The sequence below is a fragment of the Dendrobates tinctorius genome, unplaced genomic scaffold, assembly GCF_039654945.1.
Source record: "Dendrobates tinctorius isolate UK_male_01 unplaced genomic scaffold, ASM3965494v1 ptg000040l, whole genome shotgun sequence".
Taxonomy (NCBI): domain Eukaryota; kingdom Metazoa; phylum Chordata; class Amphibia; order Anura; family Dendrobatidae; genus Dendrobates; species Dendrobates tinctorius.
In genome coordinates, this window is record NW_027361708.1 from 8,549,557 (window position 1) to 8,565,288 (window position 15,732).

A 15,732-nucleotide genomic window follows, 5' to 3' on the forward strand; every position below is an offset into this window, starting at 1 on the left:
TTCGCATAGCCTAGTATAAGACAGAAGTCATGAGTGTGTGGATGCGTGTATGTTATCTGGTGCTTGACTCATTATGATCCCCTTCCTAGTGTTGTTGCATTCATTGGGTGATTGAGTTAACTAGTGCCAGACTGTGCCATCCAGCACTAAGCATGACTGTACAGCATCTATAGCAGCATCCATCAGTGTGGCGCCGTGCGCAATCTGTGCGCAAACTTCCTGACCCAAGTTTAGGGCAGTTAGTGGCGTCCGCCAGTGCGGTGCTGTATGCACATGGTGCGCTTCTTCTATTAGTCTCTCCCTGCCACCACAGTTGTGGTGCAGAGCTCTAGTGGATCTAGAGGGACTATAACCATGTGTCTTGGGGGCAGAGTCCTGTGACGAAACACTAGCGCTCACATTCCCGAGCTCCATGAGCATTAACAACCTACGGCATTTACATTTGGCGGTAGTGCAGCTCTGTGAGGCAACAGAGTCCGCCTCTGTATATACCGGGTGACGTTAACCTCGTGTGTCCCTCTATTATCCCACCATATACTGTCCGTCATTACTCTAGCTGCAGTTTACCATCTCTGCATGGTGGACCCCGGGTTCGTACGCACCTTACTCTTATATTTTGTTGGGTGCGTACCGCTAACCGTAACACCCCTGATGTGCCTAAACATTGGAAAACACCCACAAGTGACCCCAGTTTGGAAACTAGACCCTTATAAGAGCTTATGTAGCTGTGTGATGAGCATCTTGAACCCCCAGGTGCTTCACAGAAGTTTATAACGTAGAGCCGTGAAAATAAAAAATCAAATTTTTTCCACAAAAATGATCTTTAGCAATGATTTTTTTTTTATTTTCACAAGTGTAAAAGGAGAAAATGGTCTAGTTTAGTTGTTGAGCAATTTCTCCTGAGTACGCTGATATCCCAAGTGTGGGGGAAAACCACTGTTTGGCCACACGGCAGGGCTCAGAAGGGAAGGGGTGATGTTTTGGATTGCAGACTTTGATGGAATGGTCTGTGGGCATTATGTTGCATTTGAAGAGCCCCTGATGTGCCTAAACACTGGAAATATCCCACAAGTGACCCCAATTTGGAAACTAGCCCTCCCAAGGAATTTGATTTAGATGTGTGGTGAGCACCATGAACTTTCAAATTCCTCACAGAAAATTGTAAAGTTGAGTCGTGAAAATAAAAAAACACATTTTTTTCCATAAAAATGATCTTTTAGCCCCAATTTTTTATTTTCACAAGGGTAACAGGAGAAAATATACCGCTAAAGTTGTTGCATAAATTCTCCTCAGAATGCCCATACCCCATATGTGGTGGAAAACCACTGTTTGGGCGTACAACAGGGCTCGGAAGGGAAGGAGTGACGTTTTGGATTGCAGACTTTCATGGAATGGTCTGCGGGTGACATGTGCCTAAACAGTGGAAATCCTCCACAAGTGACCCCATTTTGGAAACTACACCCCTGAAGGAATTTATATAGAGGCATAGTTTTATAGTAATTATTGTAATGCTTTTATGAATTTATAATGTGGTGTTATGTGTAAGATGTGCGGGGTACATCAGATTATAAAAGTGTGTTGTGTTAAACTAATTTTAGTAATTTGTGGATGTGTGATACACTTTGAAACAATCCTTAATGCAAAGGCCAGGTTTCTCAGGGCAGGTTTCACAATGGTCTGTTGTGTCCTTTCACATTCCCCTCTTGGAGCATACTCTGCACCATTTTTGTGACCGGCCTGTCCTCGCTGTTTGGGGAACCTATCCTGGGAAATGTTGAGCTGGGACAATATGGGCATTATCAGATTCAGAAGTACTGGGGTCCTCACCTCCCTGAGTGCCAAACATTAGGGCCTTGATGATTTCCTCCTGAAACTGAAGGAAGGTCCCCTTATTGCCTGAAGATCGGAACAGAACAAAAGCATTGTACAGTGCCATCTGTACAATGTGTACGGCCAATTTTTTGTACCTTACTTTGGTTTTTCACATGGCACTGTATGGTTGGAGGACCTGATCTGAAAGATTCACACCCCCCATGTACCGATTGTAATCCAAGATACAATCTGACTTTGTGACTTGTGTTGTGGTCCCACAAACAGTGACAATGGTGAGGTTGTCACTGTGTATGGTGGTCAAGATAAGGACATCCCTTTTGTCCTTACTCTTGACCACCAGCATGTTGTCACTGCATTGGGCTATGCTTTCCCCTTTTTTCAGCATTTGCCCGATTAGCAGCTTAGGGAGGTCTTGCTGATTTTTTCCATGGTGCCACATGCAACTGTACCTCTGGCAAAGAGCCCTTGAAGAGTGGGATGCTCGTGTAAAAGTTATCAATATAGAGGTTATAACCCTTATCCAGCAGTAGGTGCAGCAATTCCAACACAATTTTGCCACTCATCCTCATTACGGGGGGCATTCAGCGGGGTTAATCTGGGTATTCTTCCCCTCGCAGACCCTAAATCTGTGGGTGTACCCTGAGGTACTCTTGCACAGCTTGTACAGTTTTATTTCATACCTGGATCTCTTACTGGGCAGGTATTGTTGGAATTTTAGCCTCTCTTTGAAGTGAATGAGAAATTCATCAATAGCAATGTCCCTCTGGGGTGTGTACACCTCATCAAATCTTCTGCTGAAGTGTTCAACCACTGGCCGAATTTTATATAGCCGATCAAAGTTTGGATTGTCTCAGGAAGGACACTGTGCATTATCATTATAATGCAAAAAATTTTGGATCCCTTCAAATCATGTCCTTTTCATGGCCATGCGGAATACTGGTGTGCTGTAGAGAATATCAGTACTCCAGTATTGCCAAAGCTCTGGTTTGTTTATTTTGCCCATATACATCGCAATTCCCCAAAATGTCATACTCTCTGTTGCATTTACAGGGGTCCATCTTGCGTATGATGACATGGGATTTTGGTTGAAAAATTGTTTGGCATGCAAGTTTGTATGGGCCACCATAATATTTATTATTTCATCACTGAAAAAGAATTTGAAGAAGTCAATTTCAGTGAAGCCTGTGGTTTCAAACTGGATTCCTGAGCTTCTGCTGAAATCCGAAATGACGGGCTGATAATTTTTGGGGGATGCAATCCATATGGGATCGATTGCTGCAGGAGTTGCCTGGGTCCTAGGGCACCTTATTGGGGGTCCTTCCTCACTAGATGAGAAGGAGGAATAGAGGAATGTGGGATCTTCGTCACTGGCTGAGTCCGTGTCGGACACAAGGATGTTGTAAGCCTACTCTGTTGAATAGCGTCTTCTTGACGAAAGGAACATTTTTTAAAAATTTTCCAAACCCCGGGGATGTGTATGTAAGTGTTGCTTTTACAAGTGTAATGTGTGGAGCTTGTGTATAGGATACTATTTATTATAACAAAACAGAGAGAAAAAAAGTAGAGAGATAAAATGTAGAAGAAAAAAATAGAAAGGAAAATCAGATGCAAAAAAGTTTGTATAAAAAATACAGACGTTCACTACTCTATGCCCTCCCTATAAATTTATGCAAATTTTTTTTTTACAAATGACAAACCGACGTCACCAACAATGGGACGTATGCTCCCATAATGTACTAGCCAAAATTTACACCTTTTTTATCTTTCCTGTCCTTTCTAAATGTAGTGTATCACTCTACATTTGTTACCCAGTCATGGCTCTCATCAAGCCAGATTTCCATAATGCCCACCACATCGTATTCTGTGACCGTCATAAGGGTCTCCAGTTCATCCATTTTGTTTGTTAGACTTCTTGCATTTGCCATCAGACATTTAATATTATAAGCACATTTGTTACTCCTATTCCGCTCCCTGCTTTCCTTATATATCCCGCCCCCCTTAGTTCTCATTTACCTCTACAGCCTCCCTCTCGCTGTCTACTCTATCTATCCCCTTTTTAGAACAACTACTCTCCCTCCCCCAGATCCTAGTTTAAATGCTCCTCCGTTCGTCTTTGCATTTTTCCCCAAGCACAGCTGCACCCTCCCTGTTGAGGTGCAACTCATCCCTACCGTAGAGCCTGTAGCCGACAGAGAAGTCAACCTAGTTCTCCAGGAACCCAATTCATTCCTTCCTACAGCAATTTCTAATCCACTTATTAATCTCCCTAAGCTCCCACTTCCTATCTAGTGATGCTCGTGGCACTGGCAGTATTTCTGGAAACGCCATCTTGGAGGTCCACCTTCCTCTATCTATATCATTGGTACTGACATGTACTATGACTGCTAGGTTTTCCCCAGCCCCACCCAGCAATCTGTCTATTCAATCCGCAATATGTCAAACCTGAGCACCCGGCAGACAAAACACTGTTTGGCATTCACGGTCTCGTGATGACCCTGTCTGTCTTGCTAATTATAAAGTCCCCTACCACCAACATCTGTCTGGCCTTTGCTGCACTCCTATTTCCCTTCTTCCTACAGCAGTCATTTTCCTGGTTGCTAGGAGCAACGTCCTGCTGCAATGATCCCAGTCCTGGGCTTGCATTCCTAATATCAGCCAAACAGGCATATTTACTAGATTGTGTCAGATCGGGACTGGGCTCCGTGACACATTTCCCCCTAACCCCTTCTTGTAGCATTTACTCAGCTGCTTATTTCTCTTTCCTGATCTTCCCCACCTCCATCCTCCTCCATATCACTGACCCCAGCCCTGTACAAGCTCAGTGAGCTCGAAACTCCTCTCCAGGTTTTCAGTGCTCCTGAGTGTTGCCAGCTGCACATTTAGATCCATTACCTTGGCTTCCAAACATTTAACTCGTTTGCATCGAGTGCAGACATACTTACCCTCAAACGGCTGTTCAAGGCATACATACATCTCACAAGACGCACACCTGGTGGCATTTTCCATGGATCACATATTCAATGGGGATAACCGTACAGATAAAAGCAGAGCAAAAATAAACAATTTAAGCTAGTAAGAAAAACACCAAACTATGCTCTTGTGTTAAATTATGAAATTGCGTTTAACTATGGCCTTATCTGCAGCCTGTTTTTCTACCTTTTTTTCTATCCACATCTTGTTCTCATTCAGGTTATTCTTTTGTTTTACAATTGTTGACTGCATGACTAATGAAATGTTTTACTAATTACAGATCTACACAGGTTAAAATAGTTTAAGCTATTTACACTGAATACACTCCATGATAACCCAAATTGGCAATAATTATATAGAACACAAATTTAAACAAGAATAAAAAGGTAAAGCTGAAGGTTCAAGACTGCTTTTTCTTAGAACAATAATTTAAATAATCAAGCAATTACCTTAGACATATGCCAAAATCCCAATTAAAGTTTGCAATCTTTTAATTTGTACAGCACATAGGCAATTATTATAAAGCCAAGATCAGACATCAACCTGATTTTCTCTTATTACACATTGGCAATGGCAAGACAGGAATTGCAGTATAGTTAAATATTTTATTACACATAATAACTCTATGCAAACAAGGCTTCAAGAAATTTAGAAAATTCAGATATACAGGTGGAAGCTCGATGCCTAAAATGTAAAACTTGATTCATGTTAGAAAACTAGATTCCATTGTTATACCTTAACTAAAACTTTAACTTATAAAGGGGTATTCCCATCTCCAAGATCCTGTCCCAATATATATGGTACTAGGCATAATAATAAAATTAGAAAATACCTCCAATTAGAAAGTAAGAAAAGTAGTATAGTTTTCTGATTCGCTATGTCTCTTTCCCCATGTGCAGCCATTACAGTACCTGAGATATCTAGCCTGGACAACCTCTTTAAATACTGAAAGTGACAATGATAAAAATGATGTGTTTGCTCACCACTGGCTATAAAATGTATTAAGTGAAAAGTTACATTTGCTTAAAATTTCTAGACCGGCACTTATGTAGGCTCTAGTACTTAAAAGATGTCATCTCTTAGGGTAACGTTACACATAGCGATGCACTAGCGATATGACGCGGTCAGGATCACTGGTGCATCGCTAAGTGGTCGCTAGTGAGTTGGCACACAGGCAGATCTCACCAGCAACATCGCTGGGGACGGGGGTCGCTACTTACCTGTCAGACGCGGCAATCCTGACATCCTCCCGCCCGCGTCCACGCGTCGCTCGTCGTCACAGCAGGAAACGCCGCAGGAAGCTGACGATGAGAAATGATCCAGGTCCTTCTCGCGCGACCAGCGATAACCAGTGGGGGAGCCGCTCGGAGGTAAGTATCACATGTAGCGATATTGCTAGCAATATCGCTGCTACGTCACAAAATCAGTGACTTTACAGCGATATTGCTAGCTATATCGCAGTGTGTAATGGGGGCTTTACACAATCAAAGGGAAACTGTTTGAATGATCTTCATTTTGAGATATAATCAGGCTTGATAGAGGCCAGCTGTATTCTAGAATTGTCTGTTAGTTTTGTGGAGTATCCTCAATGGATGCCTTCAATAAATGATATTTTTTTAAAATCTTGCACTGCAATCAAAGAGTGTTAATGAAGTACAATAAAAGCATCTGTGGTAACAATTAACCCTTTTTAATCATGCAATAACTATTCAAAGTAACTAGTAAGTTTAGCTTTGAAATGGGGTGTCATTGCCAGACCCATTCCATATGTTTCCAAATCTGTTTAAGTAAATCTTCTAGAAATGCTATCAATAGTTAGAATGGACTATTGCAGCCTGTATAAATCTTGGAGGCATGCCAAACAGCACCATTTTAGGTTCTGGTCAGCACACAAATCTCATTCTACATAGGGATAAAAAGGCCTGATGTGATTGTTGTATATTACTGCAGGTCTGAATTACATTGAAAATGAGAGTGAATTCTCTTTCTGTAAATCCAAATATTCATGTGATATAGGACGGTGCTGTACCTGTATAGCCACTCAGTGTGAGTTTGAGATATAGGAAGTTAAGAGCATCCTAAGACCACATGTTCAGTATTTGGTCAATAATTTAACTCAGTGTTTATATGCCAAAACAAGGAGTGGGTGATAAATGCAGAAGTGGTGCAAATGTTTCTATTATACTTTTCCTCTGATTGTTCCACTCCTGTTTTTAGCTTACAAATACTGATGTAAAATACTGACTAAATACTGAAACTGGGAATATGTCCTAAAATCAAGACTTTTGCATCACAAAAAGTGTGCTTCCTGCATTGTGAGACAGCCAAGTCATCATTTTTATTTTCCATTTTTTAAAGCCAAAATAAAAATCTTCATGTTTCAGAAATGTAAGCAAAACTCTTTAGCTAACAAAGTGTATATTGTAAAATAATATTTTTTTTCACACTTCCTTGTTGTTAAATGCCAATATTAACCCCTTAATGACCACCGATAGGCCTTTTAACGGCGGTAGTTAAGGGTACTTCAACCACAGCTCCGTTAATTCATGGCGCTGTGGAATAAGTAAGCAGCGCCCCCCACAGTTGGATTTTCTCTGGGGACTCGGCTGCCGGGGATTGCCAAGACCCCAGAGAACATGATTCGGGTGAGGTTTTACCGACCCCACTTTTGCAATCACCGTTATTAACCGTATAACAGTGACCGCAAAAAACGCGATTTTGCATTTAATTTCTCTCTCCTCTGATGTGATCGCACATTAGAAGAGAGAGAAATAGGGTTCCTGATCCCCCATGGTATCTCCCGGTGGTCCTTGTGGTCCCCAGGCCCTCCTGCCTCCTCCGGTGGACGCTGCCATCTTGGTCTAGGAAGAAAACGGTGGGCACATGCGCAGTGCGCCCGCCGAATCTGCCGGCTAGCAGATTCCATTCATTCATTAAATGTGTATTTTGATCACTTTGATAAAAACCCTATCACAGTGATAAAAATGAAAAAGTAAATAACCCCCTCTTTATCACCCCGTTAGTTATAGAAATACAATGAAATAAAGAAAATATATTTATTTTCATTTTTCCATTAGGGTTAGGGTTAGCGTTAGGGTTAGAATTAGGGGAAGGGTTAGGGTTAGGATTAGGGTTAGGATTAGAATTAGGGTTAGGGTTAGAATTAGGTATAGGGTTGGAATTAGGGTTAGGGTTGGAATTAGGATTAGGGTTGGAACTAGAGCTAGGGTTAGCATTAGGGTTAGGGTTAGAATTAGGGTTAGGGATGTGGTGGGGTTATGGTTGGAGCTAGAATTGAGGGGTTTCCACTATTTACCAACTTTGGGGGTCTAAATATGCTCACTACACATCTAGATAAGCTCCTTGGGGGTCTAGTTTCCAAAGTGGGGTCACTTTTGGGGGTTTTCTACTGTTTAGGAATATCAGGGGCTCTGCAAATGCAACATGACACCCACAGAACATTCCATCAAAGTTTGCATTTCAAAATGGCGCTCCTTCCCTTCCTAGCTCTCCCATGTGCCCAAATAGTGGTTCCCCTCACATATGGGGTATCAACGTACTCAGGAATAATTGTACAGCAACTTTTGTGGTCCAATTTCTCCTGTTACCCTTGGGAAAATAAAAAATAGTGGGCTAAAAAATCATTTTTGAGGAAAAAAATATTTTTTTTTTCATGGCTCTTCATTATAAACTTCTGTGAAGCACTTGGGGGTTCAAAGTGCTCACCACACATCTAGATAAGTTCAATGAGGGGTCTAGTTTCCAAAATGGTGTCACTTGTTGGGGGTTTCCACTATTTAGGCACATCAGGGGCTCTCCAGATGCAACATGGCGTCCAATCTCAATTCCAGCCAATTCTGCATTGAAAAAGTCAAATGGCGCTCCTTTGCTTGCGAGCTCTGCCGTGCGTCCATAAAGTGGTTTACCCCCACATTTGGGGTATTGGTGAATTCAGGAGAAATTGCCCAACAAATTTTGTGGTTCATTTTCTCTTTTAACACTTGTGAAAATAAAAAAAATTGATTCTGAAGTAAATTTTTTGCAAAAAAAAGTTAAATGTTAATTTTTTCCTACCACATTTCTTCAGGTCCTGTGAAGCACGTAAAGGGTTAATAAACTTCTTGAATGTGGTTTTGAGCACCTGGAGGGGTCTATAATTTAGAATGTGTCAATTTTGGGTATTTTCTGTTATGTACACCGCTCAAAATGACTTTAAATATGATGTGATCTCTAAAAAAATGGTTTTGTAAATTTTGTTGTAAAAATGAGAAATTGCTGGTCAACTTTTAATCCTTATAACTTCCTAACAAAAAAAAATTGTTTCCAAAATTGTGCTGATGTAAAGTAGACATGCGGGAAATGTTATGTATTAAGAAATTTGTGTGACATATCTCTATGATTTAAGGGCATAAAAATTTAAAGTTTGAAAATTGCAAAAATTTCAAAATTTTCGCCATATTTCCATTTTTTACATAGCTAAACACAAGTCATATAGAAGAAATTTTACCACTAACATTAAGTAAAATATGTCACGAAAATACAGTTTCAGAATTAGCAGGATCCGTTAAAGCATTCCAGAGTTATAATCTCATAAAGTGACAGTGGTCAGAATTGTAAAAATTGACCTGGTCATTAAGCTGCAAAATGGCTCTGTCACTAAGGGGTTAAATCCTTACATGCCAAACACCATACATGTCAAACCCAAATACCACTATTGATTAACTCTGGTTGCCATCTGTTTTTCCCTAGTCACATAGGTTGAAGTCGCATAAATATTAAAGTGGCTGTTAAAGATTGACCCTAAAATCTTCGTGAGTGCAGTGCCTCACAACACACACAGTGTATGTTGACAAGATTCTGCATGAGAATCCAGGAAAAATGTTGAGTGGATTCATAGACTACAGTCACTTTGGATGACTGCAAACATTTGTACCAAACCTACCAGACAACCTCTTCGATAAGACTGTTTTTCCATTCTTATTCACATATTTTTTGGTTGGTTAAAGGCTTTTCAGCATTGTGATTGTTGTGAATAATTTTGCCTCCATTCAAGTTTGGTGGGGAAATTTAGCAAAGCTGGCAAATTTGAATTTCCAAAAATCCACCCAACTCTATTTATTAGGGATAATTTAATGGATTGTTCACTTTGGAATATAACTGTTTTTCAGAAAGACTCATTGAGATTAGATTGATCAAAGCAGTTTGCCCGTTCTAGGACCTCTAGCTTTAAGCTATATCTGTCATTAAGACAGACTTCAAAAGTATATTTTGCCTCCAGTACTACCACAGAAGAAACTAAGCATTAGGCCCCCTTCAAATATCCCTATTTACAGTGCATGTGGTGATAGTTTTCACAGGTACAAGACACTGTCATGTCGGACGCTGTTCACACCACAGCATCCGGCAGGCAGAGGTAGTTCCACCTCCAGCCACTATAGCCTCAGTGGCGCCGGCCTGATCTTCAGGCTCTCGGGGGTTAATCCTGCTGGAGACCAGGTTGGATGGTTAGTCACGCCCATGGTCTTTAAATAGTCATACTGGCATATGGGCGTCGCCGATTATAGCTTGTGTTTCATACCAAGTGGTTCCGGTCTGGAGTGGAGGTGTTCAAGAGAGAGAGATTCATATCTGGTGTCGTATGATCCGTCGTTATCCTTTCTCCTTCCCATATTTGTGTTTAGTTGTGCCCTGTTCACATTACTGTTTATTCCTGTGTGTGTGCGGCGCAGTGCAGTTTAAGTTCTCCCTGTCTGTCATTATTTGTGTGGGAGCTTTGGTGGTGACTTCTCACTGGGTGGAGGGTTAAGTGCAGGGCTGAGCAGGAGATAAGGAAAGGTCGGAGGCTCAGGCATTTGCACCTTCAGCAAAAACCCTGGGTTGAGGGTCAGACAGGGTTTCCCCTAGTAAAGGGACACCACAGGGGCCCCGGGTATTTCAGCCTTAGTTGAACTAAGCCCCCGTGACATTATAATCGGCCCACATTTTTTCAGGAGTCCATGGATCCATTAGATTCCATAACCCGCCAGTTGGCGGCGCTGTCCATACAGGTCTCCGAGTTGAATGGGGCAGTTCAGCAGCAGGGCCTGGTAGTAGCAAAGGTGCAAACGGCATCTGCAGGTATCGGTGCAGAGCCGAAGTTTCCGCTGCCAGAACGATTTTCAGGCGTTCGCAGCAAATTTGTCGTATTTCGGGAGGCCTGCAAATTATACTTCCGCATGCAGCCAATATCCTCAGGTAATGAGGCCCAGCGAGTAGGGCTGGTGTTGTCATTACTGAGTGGTGAACCCCAAGCATGGGCATTTTCCTTACCACCTGACTCTGCTACATTTCATTCGGTCGATAATGTTTTTTCTGCCCTCGGGCTCATTTACGATGACCCTGATCGACTGGCTCTAGCGGAATCTAAAATCCGCGCCCTCCGCCAGGGGGAGCGCTTGGCAGAAGACTATTGTTCGGAATTTCGCCGCTGGGCTGTAGACACACAGTGGAATGACCCAGCACTGCGGAGCCAGTTTATTCATGGGGTATCAGGGAGGGTGAAACAAGCCCTCCTGATGTATGAGACTCCGGCATCATTGGAGTCTGCCATGAGTTTGGTGATACGTATTGATCGCCGTTTTCGTCAGGGGGCACAGGAGACGCTACCTCTGGGGGAAAACAGAGGTGCAGGTGTGGTTGAAGTAGAAGAGTCCCCTGAACCTATGCAGATTGCTGGCGTGGCACAGGTTCAGCCTCGCGCTCCGGGAGTCCGGAAGTCCGGAGCATGTTTCTACTGTGGTAAAGGAGGTCATTATGTTAACGTTTGCCCGGTACTACCTAAGAGGGTCACACTGGCGGAAAACTGTTAAGCTCAGAGGGTATGGAGGAGACCCAACTGAGCGTATGCATATCCTCCATGATGGTATCTCAATGTATGCTCCCTGCCAAGGTTATTGTCGCCGGCAGAGAGCTACCTATATCAGTGTTTGTGGATAGCGGTTCCGCCACCAATCTCATAGATGAGGAGTTTGCACACACCGCCGGGTTTAAGATTGAAAAACTTCCTCACCCCATACAGGTGGTGACCATTAATGCTGTTCCCCTCCCTCAAGGGGAGATTACTGAGTTTGTGGCAGAGGTGAAACTCCACATTGGGGTCCTACATTCTGAGTCGGTTACATGTAGGGTCCTCCGTAATCTCCCAGCTCAAATGGTCCTGGGTTTTCCATGGCTGTCCAGGCACAACCCGGTAATTGATTGGAAAACTCAGGACATAGTACAATGGAGTGGTTTCTGCCAAGACAATTGCTTGGCCACATGTGTGTCCGCCGTGACGCCCAGCCTGCCGGAGGCTTTGCAGGATTTCGCAGATGTTTTCTCTGAGAAGGGTTGCTCAGAACTGCCTCCACATAGAGCCTATGACTGTACTATTAGGTTAAAACCCGGGGCAAATTACCTAAGGCCAGGATGTTTAATATTTCTGGTCCTGAGAGACAAGCTCTGAAAGACTACATCGCGGAGAGTCTGAGCAAAGGTCACATCCGGCCTTCATCCTCGCCTGTAGCCGCGGGGTTTTTCTTCATTAAGAAGAAAGATGGGGGGTTACGCCCGTGTCTGGATTTCCGAGAGTTAAACCAGATTACTATCCGTGATCCCTACCCAATGCCGTTGATCCCGGATTTGTTCAACCAGGTAGCGGGGGCAAAATGGTTTTCCAAGCTGGACCTCAGGGGGGCGTATAACCTCATAAGGGTCCGTCAGGGGGATGAGTGGAAGACGGCGTTTAACACTCCTGAGGGTCATTTTGAGAGTCTGGTTATGCCGTTTGGGTTGACCACCGCGCCTGCCGTTTTCCAACATTTTATTAATGATGTCTTTGCTCATGTCCTGGGGAGATTTGTGATTGTATACCTGGATGATATCCTCATTTATTCTAGCGATCGGGACACTCATTTAGAGCATGTCAGGCAGGTGTTACAGCTGCTCCGTGAGAATAAGCTCTATGCTAAGCTGGAAAAATGTTTATTTTTTGTCCAGGAGTTGCCCTTTTTGGGATATATTGTGTCCGCAGCTGGTTTTAAAATGGACACCGCTAAGGTGCAAGCGGTGTTGCAATGGGAGAGGCCGGAGAGTCTGAAAGCACTCCAGCGGTTCCTTGGGTTTGCGAATTATTATAGGAAATTTATAAAACACTTTTCGACTGTCGCCAAACCGCTCACGGACATGACAAAAAAGGGTGCCGATCTGGCGAACTGGCCTGAGGTGGCTATACGTGCATTTGAGCGTCTGAAGAATAGTTTTGCTTCAGCCCCCATTCTGGTGCAACCAGACGTGTCTAAACCTTTTGTGGTAGAGGTTGATGCGTCGGAGGTGGGAGTGGGGGCAGTACTGTCTCAAGGCTCGTCCTTGAGCGAGATGCATCCATGCGCCTACTTCTCCAAGAAGTTGTCGCCGGCCGAACGGAATTATGATATCGGCAACAGGGAGTTGTTGGCCATCAAACTGGCTTTTGAGGAATGGCGACACTTCTTGGAGGGGGCGGCTCACCAGGTCACAGTTATCACCGACCATAAGAATCTGCTCTACCTGGAGTCGGCCAAGCGTCTGTCTCCTAGGCAGGCTCGCTGGGCATTGTTTTTTACTCGTTTCAATTTTCTTGTGACGTACCGTCCCGGGGCTAAAATCACCAAGGCGGATGCTTTGTCTAGGTGTTTTCCGGGGGGAGAACCTCGGGAAGAGCCGGTACCCATCCTCCAGAAAGGGGTAGTGGTCTCGGCTCTCACGACTGAGGTAGAGGCGGAGATTGCCGAGGCCCAAGAGGAGGTACCACCAGGACTTCCCGCCAACAAATCATTTGTACCCCTGCATCTTCGGCCTAAGGTGTTGAAGGAACACCACGATTCGGTACTGGCTGGTCACCCAGGGGTGAAGGGCACCTTAGAGCTGGTATCGCGTCGTTTCTGGTGGCCCAAAATCCGGCAGGACGTGGTCTTGTACGTGGCAGCTTGCATCACGTGCGCTAGGGCTAAGTCACCCCGAACCCGTCCTGCTGGCACGCTACAGCCTCTGGGGGTACCCAATAGGCCATGGACAGAAATCTCCATGGATTTTATCACTGACTTGCCAGCCTCGGCAGGGAACACGGTCATCCTGGTGGTGGTTGACCGTTTTTCAAAGATGGCGCATTTTGTGGCAACGTCTTTGCCCAATGCTAAGACGTTGGCTCAGGTATTTGTGAAGGAGGTGGTCAGACTCCACGGAGTACCGTCTGACATAGTATCTGATAGGGGTACTCAATTTGTGGCGAGGTTTTGGAAAGCTTTTTGCTCAAGGTTGGGGATCAAGTTGTCACATTCATCGGCGTTTCATCCACAGTCTAATGGACAAACTGAGCGCATGAACCAAAATCTAGAACAGTATTTACGATGCTTTGTGTCCGACAACCAGGAGGAGTGGTCTACTTTCCTTCCTCTGGCCGAATTCGCATTAAATAATCACCGCCAAGAGTCATCAGGAGAGTCTCCATTCTTTTGTGTGTACGGTCAACATCCTCAGTTTTGTACCTTACGTCAGGGTGACTCCGGGGGTGTCCCGGAGGAGGATCAGCTAGGAGCCCAATTGTCATCAGTCTGGAGGCGGGTGAAACAGCGTTTGTTGAGCATGAGTGCCAGGTACAAACGGGTGGCTGACAGTAGACGCGTGCCAGGTCCGGACCTGTGTGTGGGTGAATGGGTGTGGTTAGCTACTAAGAACATAAAACTCAAAATCCCTTCTTTAAAACTGGGTCCAAGGTTTATTGGGCCTTTTAGGATTTCTGCCATCATTAACCCAGTAGCTTATCGGTTGGAACTTCCCGCGGTGTACAAGATACACAACGTGTTTCACAGGGCTTTATTGAAAAAGGTGGTAGGCTTGGTGGACACGACGCCGATGCCACCTCCAGTCATGGTGGATGGCGAGTTAGAGTTCGAGGTCGCCAAGGTAGTGGACTCTCGAGTAGTACGCCGTACTCTTCAGTATTTGGTGCACTGGCGGGGGTATGGTCCAGAGGAGAGGTCTTGGGTTCCAGCCTCAGACATACATGCGGATCGGCTGGTCAGTTCTTTTCACCGTCGTCATCCGGACAAGCCGGGTCCTATGAGTCTTGAGGGCCCTGGGGTCCCTCGTAGAAGACGGGGTACTGTCATGTCAGACGCTGTTCACACCACAGCATCCGGCAGGCAGAGGTAGTTCCACCTCCAGCCACTATAGCCTCAGTGGCGCCGGCCTGATCTTCAGGCTCTCGGGGGTTAATCCTGCTGGAGACCAGGTTGGATGGTTAGTCACGCCCACGGTCTTTAAATAGTCATACTGGCATATGGGCGTCGCCGATTATAGCTTGTGTTTCATACCAAGTGGTTCCGGTCTGGAGTGGAGGTGTTCAAGAGAGAGAGATTCATATCTGGTGTCGTATGATCCGTCGTTATCCTTTCTCCTTCCCATATTTGTGTTTAGTTGTGCCCTGTTCACATTACTGTTTATTCCTGTGTGTGTGCGGCGCAGTGCAGTTTAAGTTCTCCCTGTCTGTCATTATTTGTGTGGGAGCTTTGGTGGTGACTTCTCACTGGGTGGAGGGTGGAGGGTTAACCCTACGTCAGGCGCAATATAGATTCTCCTCAGTTCATGCGCAATGTGCCTGACAAGCACAGGTCAGAAAACCACCTATAGTAGCTACATATTTCAATTTCAGGACTATAGAAGTAGTCAGTGACCTTCATAGGAATGTATTAAAAGAGATTACACCAAATCAGATGCAAAAAAAAACATTTATTAACCATAAACTTATTAAAACTAAAAGTACCACTTTTCGGTAGTACCGCCAAATAGGCTCCAGTTATCTTTACTTAACTATTGCTTAAATATAAAATTATGGAAAAAACTTAAAGGATATTGCACTTAGATGTTACTTAA